Here is an 11,729-nt window from a genome sequence, read left to right as displayed (position 1 = left end):
GAGGAGGACGGCGGGGCTGGGCAGGCTTGTCTGAAGCGCAGACAGCGTGGGAGCCCGGCGGCCGGGGGGCCCAGGCCAGAGCAGCAGGCAACTCCAACAGTCTGACCAACAGTTTTTACCACACCGCCACAGCTCTCCCACCAAGGGGGGAGGAATGTTCATTAAAGTGTGATCAGCAAAGGCTCAGGTAAAAATCTAAACAAAGATGTGCTGAGCGCAGGAGGGTTGGGCAGATGGGTTCACAGCATCTACTTATTTACCAAACACCTGTTACCTAACAGGCAGGTGCTGTGGTCAGCGCTAGGAACATAAACCTGCCTGGGGATACAGGCACCTGAAGGCACCAGGCCTGTGCATGGCAGGGGCTCAGTCAACTTCAGCCAAATGGATTTATAAATGAATGAGTGAGTCTAATTGAGGAAACAGAATTTAAACATCTAAATGTACTCAAGGTGGGAAGGGGATTTGAGCTATAGAGGAGAGAGCAGTCAATTCAATCTGTGAGCAATCTGGTAAGGCTGCCTGGAGGTGGTGGCACTTGGTCCAAGCCTGAAAAATTGAGTAGAGTTTTAAGGACTGGAATAGGCCACAAATCAATATATATATGTATACCCAGAAGTAAGGTGGATATTTCTGAGAAGCCTACACAAGACCAAACATAACCAGATTCTAGAACACTGAGGCATTTTTATATATGTCAGAAGGGTCACACCAGATATGGGTCCCAGAGGGTGTCCTGGAGGGGAGGTGGGCTGGGGGCTGAGCTCAGTGCCTTTTTTTTTCATCCTGGAGTAGCCTTGGCTCAGGGCCAGAACTTGTGTGGGAGGCATTGTCCCCTTGGGGTCACACTAGCCCACTGGATTGCCCCACCTTCATCAGGGTTGTAGTCACATGAATAAATAAACCAAATTAGGCATTTCTGGGCTAGTGGTGATTTGGGGGTGAAATATGATTGTATCATGTTTTTACCTGCAGCCAGAGTACAATGGAGGCTCCCTCCAACCCACACAGGTCCAGGGGGCTGGCACTCTCGAGAAGGTTGGGCCATCGCCTGGCCAGGACTCAGCTCATGGACGCACATACAGACTCGCTCCATGTGGCCCGTGTCTCCCTCCTGCACTCAGCGCTTTCCAGGTAAGGGTTTCTGGAGGTGGCGGGGGGCGGGGGGGTGCAGCGGGGGTCTGCTTTTGCTCCAAGCTCCAAAGTCGTGGGAAATTTTCACCCATCAAAAGAGAATATACAAAGACACCCAGCATCTGTCAACAAAAAGATTAATCAGTAGTCCATCTAAGAAAGAAATGGAAAATTTTATTCCAGCCTACCTGAGGATTATAAACCAGGAGACAGTCTTTCAGAAAACTCTGAGGACTGTTCTGCCTGCTAGAGGTCAAAGCACAGTTATATAAGTTTTTTAGACAAAGGTTTGTATATCAACTGACTTATTATTGACAGTTTACACAATCCAGATCTGCATGTACAAAGCAAGTAGTGGGTCATGGTTCATGTGGCCCCTTCCAAGGTTAAGAAGGAAGATTATCTCCTAAAGAGGTTTGGTTAGTGCACCTACACAGTCCACACTAAAGGGGAGGGAGGAGGCCCAAACAGGCAAATAAAAATTCTGTTTAAATTTTTCTCATCTTGCCATAAAATATGAATTTTATTTCATTACATCTATTGGCATCTTGCAAAAGGATACTTATTTAAGGTAAAATAATGACTCATACAACTATAAAATGAACACCTGCCAAAGATCTTATTCATTAATTAATGAGGGAACTAGTAAGATGTTACCTATGGTTTAAAGGAGAATTGAAAGAATCACAATAAAGGACTCTGAAATGAATTTGCAAATAGATGCAAAACCAGTTTTTCCACAGGGCGATAATAAATTGCTTTCCAAGAGCCGCACTTCATTTGCCTTTCGATGGACAGGAATCATTTGCATCATTATCAATGTTCTACAACTTACCAAGTTGTAAAAAAGCACAAAGACATATATACACTACCAAACGTAAAATAGATAGCTAGTGGGAGGCAGCCACATAGCACAGGGAGATCAGCTCGGTGCTTTGTGACCACCTAGAAGGGTGGGGTAGGGAGGGTGGGAGGGAGAAGCAAGAGGGAGGAGATATGGGGACATATGTATATGTATAGCTGATTCACTTTGTTATAAAGCAGAAACTAACACACCATTGTAAAGCAATTATACTCCAATAAAGATGTAAAAAAAAAAAAAAAGCACAAAGACAGTGAAAGGCAGAGATAACCGAAGGGTGTGCTGGGCAGGCCACGCAATCCTCTTTCTTGACTGATAAGCTGCTCCCATAAACTCTGCCTTTTCCACGGGTGGACCATCTGGGCCTCTGAGCCAGGTCTTCCTCTGGGCACCAGACCCTCCCTCCCACCAACCATGGTCCTCACTTCAGCAACAGGCCCTCTCTCTCCTGCGACATCATCACTTTTGTGACGGCTACGGGATCATTCCCAGCAGCATTAAAACAAGCTGTTCTGTCTCCTGTCAAAAAAAAAAGAAGAAAAAATGTTTTTAAAGGAAAGGGGGAAAAAAATCCCTTGATCCCACTTCTTCTGAAAGCTAGCACTCCTGTCGTTGCTCTTCTTTGTAGTAAAACTCTGAAAAGTTCTCCACATTCTCCCATCCCTGTCCCTCTCTTCCTATGCTCTCTTAAGCCCATCCACTTGGGGTTTGCCCACCATTCCTCTGAAGGTGCTTGAATTAGTCTGCTCTGGTCACCATAACAAAGTACAGCAGATTCGGTGGCTAAAACAACAGAAATTTCTCAACAGTTCTGGAGTCTGGAAGTCCAAGATCAAAATGTTGGCAGCGTCAGTCTCTCCTGAGGCCTCTCTCCTTGGTTTGTAGACAGTCATCTTCTGCCTGTGTCCCCACATGGTCTTCCCCCTATGTGTGTGCGTGTGTGTGTGTGTGTGTGTGTCCTAATCTTCTCCTCTTATAAGGACACCAGTCCTATTGGAGTAGGGCCACCCCAGTGACCTCATTTCACCATAAATTACCCTTTAAAGGTGATGCAGTCACATTCTGAGGTACTAGGGGGCTTAGGGCTTCAACATTAGAATTGGGGGGACACAATTCAGCCCGTCACAGTGCTCTTGTCAAGGTCAGCAACGACCCCCATTACTCACAGTCCCATCCCCCACCGGCAGCTTCTCGGCCCTCTGGGCTGGTTCCTTTTCTTCTCTTTGACTTCCTGACTTTGAAAGGCTCTAGGGCTCAGACCTCTGTCCTCCTCTTTTCTTCATATGCCCTCACTCCCTCATCCTCGTTCAGTCTCACGGTCTAAATTCCATCCATAGACTGATGGCTCCCATTTGTACATCCCTAGCCTGGATCTTCCTCTCAAACTCTGGACTCTTATCTCTAAATGCCTACTGGGTATCTCCATGGAATTGTCTAATAGACATCCAAACTCAAAACTGAACCCCTGATCTTCCACCCAAAACCTGCGCCTCACGCTGTCTTCCCCATCCTTGTTGATGGCAGCCCCATCACTGCAGGTTCCATCCTCTGGGCCAAAGCCTGGAGCCATCCTCGACTCCTCTCTTTCCCTCACAGCACCCATCCAATCACCTCTCACCACTCCCGGCAACCACCCTGGCCCAGGCCACCATCATCTCACGTATGGATTACTGTAACCACTTGCTAACTGGTTGACCCTCTCTGTCCTCACCTCCCCACAGCATGTAATGTCATTCCTTTTATCAAAACCCTGCAGTGCCTCATATCTCATTCAAAGTGAAAACCAAAATCCTTCGGTGGTTTCACTCAGCTCCCATCACTGGGCTTGAAACACACAGGCACACTCCAGCCTCAGGACCTTTGCACTGACTTTCTTCCCCCAGGTCTCCACTTGGCTACTTCTCTTGTGTCCTTCAAGTCTTTGCTCAAATGTCACCTTCTCACTGAGGCCTCCCCTAACAGGCCTCGCCTTATTTGATATTGTAACCCCTCCCCAGCAGTGCCCCCTGCCCTACCTGGCTGCACTCTCAGCCCTTACCCTACACAACTTTTCTGTCTGATTTTGTCCACTGATGTCTCCCGAGCACCTAGAACCAGGCCAGACACCCACCCAGCTTCCTCCCTATTTCACACAATGTTCTTCCTGACACAAAAAAACATATTCACTTTCCTATCAGGGCTCGCCCTGGTAGCCACTGTAACCAGAGCCCAAGCCAAAGCCTTGGCACCACAATAGACTCAGGACAGAGGCTGCCAGGCAGGTAGAGGAAGGGCTGGCAGGCGATTGTCAGGCGAAGGAGAGGGAGCCTGGGCCCCATGCCAACTCACCCCATTCTGGGCTGACATTCTCCAATGGAGTGAAGACAAGGGGGGAAAGAGTGTAGCAGCCACATTAAAACAGGCTGGCTGGTCACATGCTGTTTAAACCATTAAGCTCAGGTGACCACCCCTGGAGGAGTGTGCTGTGCTCTCTTCAACACTAAAGCAGAGGAATTCCAGGCCCAGGGGGGCCATACTGGGAGCAGAGAGAACTAAGGCATTTTAGCACCAAGTGTGTCCTTGGTGTTTTGCCTCGTCTCCGCTCAGTCCACCTGCACCACAGCCCTATGGTGTGGATCCATCTCCCAGAAGGGGCCACTGAAGCTGGGGCAGGTCAAGTGACACACCCAAGGTCACCACGCTGGTAGGACGAGAAGCAATAATTCAAACCCAGGACTCTCTGCCCCCACATGTGCAGTCTTCCCCCGAGAGGCGGGCGGGCCTCAGAGCAGCATCTGGGTCAAGGGCATCAGGTCTGCCTGGTGTCACTTCCTTGTCCTCGCCCCCTCCCCCACCCCAACTTCTGAGCAGGCGAGCCCTGACCTTCCAGAATCGGATTGGAGGGCACCAACGTTGACAGAAGCTCATATTTTACCAGGAAAGACAGGCCACCATCACTGTGGAAGAACTTAATCTCTGAGCAGCCTGCCCTTGTCCAAGACAATGCTCAGGCAGCTTGCAACCCAATGAGGCTCTGACCCAATTAACCTTGCAGGTCGGCAGCACCTGACATGAGATTTGGGAACGGTTGGCAGCAGCGGCCATAATCCCATCCAGAAAAAAGAAAAGATGAGAAAGAAAGAAAAACATCCTAATGAAACCAATAACTGTGAAATGGCCTCTCCCAAGAGGGTTGATTCGGCCCGGTGTGCTTGTCACTAGGGGAGCAAAAGGAAGGACTTCCACGGCCATGCCAGGGAGCGCCAATTAAGCACCTACCTTCAACGAGAAGCCAGGCGCCAGCTGGGTGGAAGTATGTACCCCAGGATGCAAAATGGTCCTCAGATGTGGCTGGATGATGGCCCTGCACATCCTTATCCAGTCTTTCTGTTCAGGTCCAAGACAGATACTGTGTGCTGTGTGCCTGCCCCAAGTGAAGGACCCAAGGGTATTTGGAGGAAGAATCCCTTGGGCTCATTTCTAGTTACTATGGGGCCAGAGAACTGCCAGTGGCAGAAGGGAGGGGTCAGTCTTAACCTCTCCCAGCTCTGCAGAGCCCCCGGTTCCTACCCCCACCTAGGGCCCTGCTCATGCCTGGCGTGTGATGCTGCCCCCTGCTGGCCACAGGAGGTGAGGCAGCCATGCTCCATCCAGCTCCAATGGGCACAGCCCAGAGCTGGGAGGAGACCAGCCTTCCCCCATGGGCACACCCTGGCTACCCTCGGTTAGGTCTAGATGTATCCTTGGCCTGTGGGTGTCAAATCCCCCCCAGTGGGCAGGGACTGTGACCAGGCCCCCCCACCCCAGAGGCCCATGAGCCATGAGAGTGACACACAGCAGCCTAGTGGGAGCTAAAGGGCAGGGGATCTCCCACCATCAACACCCACGGGGCAAGAACTGAGGACTCTGGGGGGTTTGTAGGGGTGTTCTTGTGGGTCCAGGGTTCCTTGGACTCAAGGCTGGAAACTCTTCTCTAGTCCAAAACCCTCCAACTGCATCTGGAAAGCTGAAGGTCATACAGCAGCAGGTCAGAGGCACTGCTGGGGCCAGAACCTGGGTCTCCTGATTCCTGGCTTCTGGTCCATTAAACCTTCCCCAAGGGGAGGACACATCCAGGTGCATTCAGGCCTCATGCATGCGCACATAAATTCCTGTGCACTGCCCAGCCCTTGGAAGGAAAGAGCATGGGAAATCCAGAAGAACGAAAGAAAAGAGCACAGTCCTAGAGCCACCTGGGTGCCAGGCACTGTGCAAAGTGATTTGCATGCACCAACCATTTGATCTGCACAAAAGGTGACTATTACTCATGAGGAGAGAGGGCAAAGAACTTATTCATCTTATACAGCTGGCAAAGTGCCAGAGCTATGTTTCGAGTCCAAATGTCATGGCCTCCCCCTCAATCACACCTCTCACATGCCTGCTCTGCCCTCCTGTTACTCCTATTCCAGTCGCTGATGGAAGATGCAGAACTCCACCCATCCTCAACCAGGCCCCACCCATCCCATCCAAGCTCCACCCATCCCCATCCAGGCCCCTCCCATCCCTATCCAGGCTCCACCCACCCCTGTCCAGGCACCTCCCATCCTGATTCAGAGCCCCACCCATCTCAAGCCCAGGTGAATCCGGTTTGCTCCCAGCTGTGGATTTTCCAGGCAGCATTTTCATACTGGATCCAGCTTGGTTTTGTTACCTCTGATTTGGGCCCTGACTACACTTTGACCTTTTTTAGTTCTATTAAAGTCTTAATTAAATCTCTTTGGAAAAAGATAAAAGTAAACCAGAGCCAGTGACGCTTTATCCTGCAGAGTTTTGTTTGTGCATTATCCAAGAATCCAGCTCACAGAGGAGAGGGACCTACCCCCCTGAGAATAGTACCCCCCTCTTTCCCACAGACAATGTGGGGCTACCTCAGGCTTTCTGCACGTTATGAACCACAACAGCTGCTCAGGCTTTGCAACATTTTTGGGTAATAGATTTAGTCCCCAAAGATTGACGGGTAGAAAATGAGTGTGTAACCAGGACAGCCATGAATTGGTGCGGGTGCACAGGTTGCAGGGAATTGGGGGGGGGTGCAGTGGCTTGGGAGTTGCTCAGGACAATGGAGCCAGACCTGTCTAGAAACCCGGCTTCAGCACCTGGGGTCAGTCCAGAGACTGGGGCAGAGTCCCTCTGTAGCCATTGGTCTGCTTTGGAAAATGGGATAACACAAACTCATGGGATTTTCACAAGACTCAGAGATGGAAAATGTGTTCACAGAGATTTTTAGGATCATTCAAAACTCTCACTTGGCTTCACAAGAACTGGTTGCCCTTTGAATGACTGACCAAGCTGGCGGAAGTGTGTCCACTCGTGGACAGAGAGACCATCTTCGTGGGAGAAGGAGACGCGTAGGTTGGTTTCATCCAACAGCCAGTTCATCGCCACCATTTAAAAGATGACTTGATACTCCCCAAATGCCCCCAGGGTGAGCAATTGTTTTAAAGCCATGAGGAGGTTTGGAATGGATGGAATCGTCTGGAACATCTATAAAGGGAACCCAGAAAGGCCCAGGCAGACCATCATCGGAAGATCGTGCACAGGTTCCCTTTGTAGACTGTCTGCCTGGACTGGCCCTGGCTGCCAACCTCAAGCCTCTGTTTGGCGTCTTGAGACCTCTTATAAAGCTAATGTGGTTTTCCTGTTGCAGAGACAGACTGAGTAAAGGATAGAAATAAAGAAGGAATGGTACTTCCCTGGTGGCGCAGTGGTTGGGAATCTGCCTGCCAATGCAGGGGACACGGGTTCGATCCCTGGTCCGGGAAGATCCCACATGCCTCGGAGCAACTAAGCCCGTGCGCTACAGCTACTGAGCCTGCGCTCTAGAGCCCACAAGCCACAACTACTGAGCCCACTCACCACAGCTACTAAGCCCGCACACCTAGAGCCCGTGCTCTGAAGCAAGAGAAGCCACCACAATGAGAAGCCCGCGCACAGCAACGAAGAGTAGCCCCTGCTCGCCGCAGCCAGCACATCAACGAAGACCCAATGTAGCCCAAAATAAATAAAATAAATAAATTTAAAAAAAAAGAAGGAATGAACCCACGAGGGATGGTTATCAGTGAATGAGAAACTTCAGCAGGTTTCTGGAAGACGAGAAAGTGGATGGGGCCACATGGAACCATGAAATGAGGCAGGGGGAGCCATGACACAGGATTCAGCGGAGTGGGGGAGCACGAGGAGGACTGGCAGGGGGATGGTTATGAAACACCCGCCCCGGCAGACCGCTGGGCCATCAGGACAGAGGGGATCCACGCCCCAGAACTGCCTCCCTCCAACGTGGACTCAGGGCATCGGGGCACCTTCCACCCACCCTCGAAGGAAGCCCAGTTGTTGGCATGCCCCACCTGGTGTTAAAAGATTCCATTCAGGGGGCCTCCCTGGTGGCGCAGTGGTTGAGAGTCCGCCTGCCGATGCAGGGGATACGGGTTCGTGCCCCGGTCTGGGAGGATCCCATATGCCGCGGAGCGGCTGGGCCCGTGAGCCATGGCCACTGGGCATGCGCATCCGGAGCCTGTGCTCCACAACGGGAGAGGCCACAGCAGTGAGAGGCCCAAATACCGCAAAAAAAAAAAAAAAAAAAAAAAAAAAAAAAGATTCCATTCAGGGAACCAACACAAGAAGGAAAAAGAACATAACTGTCATTCATTGGGAGAGGAGGAGAAGAGGGTGGTGTAAATCAACTCAGTCCTCATGGACCCCGGCAGGGTCAGTAGTCCCTCCCTAACTTGACAAGTAAAGAAGCAAAGGAAGAGGCATATCGTGTAGCCTTCCAGCTGCCACCAGAGCAACTCTAGGCAGGGATTGTTCAGAGAGGTTGTCCCAGAGCAAGTAGGATGGGGGTGAGGGGCGGTGGTCAGGACACTGCTGCTCTTCATCCTGAACTCTTCCGTTCAGTTTGATTTATAACTGAGCACCTGTAGTATCGTGAAATCATTTTTATACATTTTTGAAATAAAAACCAGAACATTTTCATGAGACTGAGGGGGCCTGGGTGCCCATCACAATGGAGACACTCACTGGTTTCCATTAGCTTTCCCCTGTCCCCAACTTATCCGAGGCAAATGCATTCATGTGCCAATTTGGATAGGAAAGGGAGAAAGGCTGAGGAGAGGAGAAAAAAACATTTAGAACTCAGAGTATCCACTGTATCTTTTTTTTTTTTTTTTTTTTTTTGGCTGCGTTGGGTCTTAGTTGCGGCACGCGAAATCTTTCGTTGCACTGCACGGGCTTCTCTCTAGTTGTGGCACGCGGGCTCCAGAGCACGTGGGCTCAGTAGTTGTGGCACGCGGGCTTAGTTGCCCTGTGGCATGTGGGATCTTAGTTCCCCGACCAGGGATCGAATCGGCGTCCCCTGCACTGCAAGACAGATTCTTAACCACTGGACCAACAAGGAAGTCCCCGTATATTTATTTAAAAACAACAAAAAAGGCACTGCTGATAGGGAAACACTGAGGGCTTACGGGATGAGTGTCCAAAGATGACATCTCGGTGAATGCAGACAGAATCCAGAGGTGCTTCTGAGATGTGTTCTGTAACTTTCTTTACATCGCATGGGCTAAAGAATAGATCAACACCACTAAAGGGTACCAAAAAGGAGGAAGAGTTACACATTCACAAGTCAGAATTCTGTGTTCTGTTTCTATTTTAGAGGAAAACCTTTTTTTTTTTTTTTTACCAAAAGTAAGAACTTTTGTTACAAATACCTATGTAAGTGAGAGCTACAAAGTCCCCTAGCTGAGCAAGTCTCCAGGTCTGTAGGAGTGGCTGCCTTTACTGTAAGCAGAGCATCTTATTTAATTAGATAAGAATTAGATAAGTGAAAACAGAGATGCAAGTAATGTCTTTGCTAATTGCCTTTCCTACACAGGCCTGCATCCTGTTGTTTGGCTTTTAGCTACATTCACACCAGTCATAAGACGACCTTGACTTCAGGCATGTGAGACCAGAGATGTGTAACCATCTCTTTTCTTATCCTGCCAGGCCTGCGTTGTTGGGTAGGAGCTCCCTGGAGAGGAAGCACATCCAGCTGGGCCCACTTCTAACACTGTGTAGCCCCAAAAGCCAAGGCTGGTGTCTGCACTCGTGGGGGCCTGGCGCCATAGTTGGTCAGCAGGGCCAGCAGCTGGGAAGGTGAGCTGGACACAAGGCAGAGGGGAGTAAGGATGAACTGGTACCCATGCTCAGTGTCAGTAGTATAAGGCCTCACGAGCCTCTGAGAGTAGTGGCTGCTGCTTTACTGCTACCTTCCAAATCTTACACAAGTTCCTCTCACATCAAGCTTTAACCCAAAATCACTGAGGGGAGGAGAGTCTGGGAAACAGGGTTCCCCGACCTTAGCCAGTCTGGTAGAGTACAATCCATCACACCAGGTTTGGACCCAGGCAAGCTCAGCTGAGTGCCCCCCAGCTCAGAGACAGCTGTCCTGGCCCAGCTGCACATCCTGATTCTGAGCAGCAGAGACCCATCCAGGGCACCATTTGCCTCCAGGATGAAAGTGAGTTACGGAAGCAAGCCCAGTGTGATTCTGGGGCTTTGGCTCGTAGGCTCCAGGCCGGTGGGAACCTCAAAGCCCTCAGATCCAAATTTGACATTTGGCCCCCGGGGCTGTGTAGTGGTATCAGGAACAGCTGCGTGCAGGGTGAGTTCTACTTCTCCACCTTGGACCTAACTTCCTCTGACAGCCTCTTGCAGACAGCTGGCAGTGGCACACCCTCTCCCCACACCCAGGGGCGTCCTGGTCTCACTTCTCCCAAGCTTTGCTCCTCCCTGGGTCACCTTACCTCCACCACTACCATCCAGGCACAGCCCCAGAAAGGCCCTTCTGCTTAGGGATGGCACCTGGGCATGTGCCAGGCCCTTGGGGGCATCAGGCAGCCTCCCAAACCAAGCTCTTCATGTGCAGGTAGCTCTGTGTCAGTTGCAAAGTGATGTGCAGACTTCAGTGAAAAGCAAAGAACTGTTGACTTCTGACTTACGTGGCACCCAAGTCTCCCTACAACTGTCATGGATAAGACTCTGCTCCAACCACTTTCCAAATCTCCATTTTAAAAATATAACATTTGGGGGGCTTCCCTGGTGGCGCAGTGGTTGAGAGTCCGCCTGCCGATGCAGGGGACGCGGGTTCGTGCCCCGGTCTGGGAAGATCCCACGTGCTGCGGAGCGGCTGGGCCTGTGAACCATGGCCGCTGAGCCTGTGCTCCACAACAGGAGAGGCCACAACAGTGAGAGGCCCAGGTACCGCAAAAAAAAAAATTAAACAAATAAATAAATAAATAAAAATATAACATTTATTAAGATTTTTTAGTTTTTAAAGAAAATTCAAAATGGATAGTCACCATAATCTCTCCACCTAGATAAATCCTACTGACATTTTAAATAATAAAACTAAATATAAATGATAAAAAATATCATATATGGTAAGTAAAAAATATATATATAGAAAAGTAAAAAATATATATACACACATATATGTAAGATTTGGAAATAAATGATCAAAAAGTTTAGAGAGGTACTACATTTGTCACCTACTATAGTAATAATGCTGTGTAACAAGTAATCTCCCAATGTTAGTGGCTTACAGTGACAAGTAGTTTTCTCTTTATAGGTCTGCAGGTTGGCTGGAGCAGCCCTGCTTCAGTCTGTGGGTCTCCAGGTCTCTCTCTAACCAGGACCAGTGATCACTTAGAGCATGTTCTTGTCACGCCAGTGGCAGAAG

The sequence above is a fragment of the Mesoplodon densirostris genome, chromosome 16, assembly GCF_025265405.1.
Source record: "Mesoplodon densirostris isolate mMesDen1 chromosome 16, mMesDen1 primary haplotype, whole genome shotgun sequence".
Taxonomy (NCBI): Eukaryota; Metazoa; Chordata; class Mammalia; order Artiodactyla; family Ziphiidae; genus Mesoplodon; species Mesoplodon densirostris.
Note: the sequence above shows the minus strand (reverse complement) of the source record.